This window comes from Pteropus alecto, unplaced genomic scaffold, assembly GCF_000325575.1.
Source record: "Pteropus alecto unplaced genomic scaffold, ASM32557v1 scaffold13, whole genome shotgun sequence".
NCBI classification, from domain to species: domain Eukaryota; kingdom Metazoa; phylum Chordata; class Mammalia; order Chiroptera; family Pteropodidae; genus Pteropus; species Pteropus alecto.
In genome coordinates this window covers 2,445,718-2,447,778 of record NW_006434373.1, presented here as the reverse complement: position 1 = coordinate 2,447,778, position 2,061 = coordinate 2,445,718, and positions in this window count along the sequence as shown.

Here is a 2,061-nt window from a genome sequence, read left to right as displayed (position 1 = left end):
TACCTTTCATTGCTTTCAAATAATGCTGCATCGGCTTTTTCAGCCCTTGGGTTTCAAACAGCTCAGGGTCTGCTGGATTCATCGTTAGCTAAATCCTATTTAGCTAGAATCCTATTTAAGATTTAGTTAGCTAAATCTTGGTTAGCTAAATCCTTTGCTAGAATTTTATTTTAACAAGATCAGGGAAACTTTCAAGTTATTTCCCTGAAGTCACCTTCTTCCAATAGGGGAATGGTAAATGGATATAATTGTGGTAAATGTATATAATGGGTAGAGAGGGCAATTTGCCACTGTGTTTCAGACCTTGAAGTTGTGCTTACTGATTGACATCACTTTCAAAAATTTTCTTAAGTAAATAAGCAGAGATGTCTGGAAAGATTTACATGTAAATATATACATTGCTGTTTAGTCATAATTTATGTTACTACTTATAATTATTTTAAACAAAAGAAACAAACTAAATATTTAATAGTAGAAAAATGGTGCAAAAATTCATGCTTAACTGGATAGTGGGAATACTATGCAGCCATTGAGAATTTCTATTTGGAGAACACTTAATGATATGGAGAAGTGTACTTAATCCAAAATTTTTTTAATGAACAAACAATATATAAACACTTTTATTTCAAAATATCTTTGAATATAGGGGAGAGGATATGATGGAATTTTTAGTTTGTGCATCTCACTTTTCTCCTGAAGACCAATTGAAATGACAAAAAAACCCATGAAAATAAAAATAGAAATTTAACTTTCATATGTAAACATTATCCTACAATGAAAAATGACTAGATGTGTGCAATGAATCACTGAAGTTCATGGCCCCTGTGAAAGGAATAAATATGGCAGAGAATTTGTACAGGCTCTAATTAACATTCTCAGGGAAATTTGAGAAGATATTTTTCATTTTAAAATAGGAAGAAGTAACTATAAAAAAATAGCTACCACAAATTTTCAAACACAGTATGATTCAGCAATTCTACCTCCAGAAATTTATCCTATAGATATACATGTTGCAGTAGCTGTGCAATGACTATTAGAATTTGAACTGCATTTCAAATGGCAAATCAAATGGCATTTTGAATGGCTATGCCAATAGCATATTTGAAATAGCAAAAGATTTAATACAAGGTAAGTATCCATACTTTGACATGACACAGTCATAATAACAAAAAGAACTTGGGAGAGTCTTTGTTTACTGACAGGACGTTATCTCTAAGACGTATTGCTAAATGAAAAAAAGCACACGTGAAACATTGTGTATTATTCTAAATGTATAAAAGTGTCTGTGGTGTTTGTGTGTATAATGGAAATGCATATGTGCAGAGAGAAGACTGCAAGTCTAGATACCAACAAGTAATTATTTATTTTATATTTTGGGTTGTAACCCAACACTACATTAATTAATTTAGTTTAATTAATTAATTAGTGTGTTGTTAATTTATTTATTTACTGTCATTATTTTGTTGCTCAAGCTTCGGCCTTTAGGAATACTTTCAGGTTGGCCCCTGTATCCCTGTGACATACTTCCATCTTTTTGTTTTTGAGCATGTCCTTGCTTTCTGACACCGCTAGGTCCTCCAGGCTCATCTTGTTCTTTCCCAGCCCCAGCCCTAGAATCAATCATTCTCCTAAGGAGCCTGTTTCCCTTTATTGAAGAATGATATTTAGACACCAAGAACTGAGTGCTAGGTGTGCTTCTTGCTATTGGTTATCATTTTTTCTAGGCCCTCTTAGCCAATGAAGCTAAGAAATAGATGTATGTATATTAACCCATGTATATACATATATCTATAATTATTTCTGTATCTATATATCTGTATGTATAGTAAACTGAATATTAATCCATAATGATATAAAGAAATGATTGAATAAATAAATAAAGAGGGTAGAGGAGACAAATCTTCTTACAGAAAAATTCCAAATAATATATGTAGCTAACCACCATCCACCCCCCGCCCCCAAGGGGTAGAGCTTTATCCCTACCTCTCCCATTTGAGAATGAAACTGGTCTTAGTGGCTTGCTTCCATAGAACAGAGTCTGGAAATGGGAAAATGGTAACT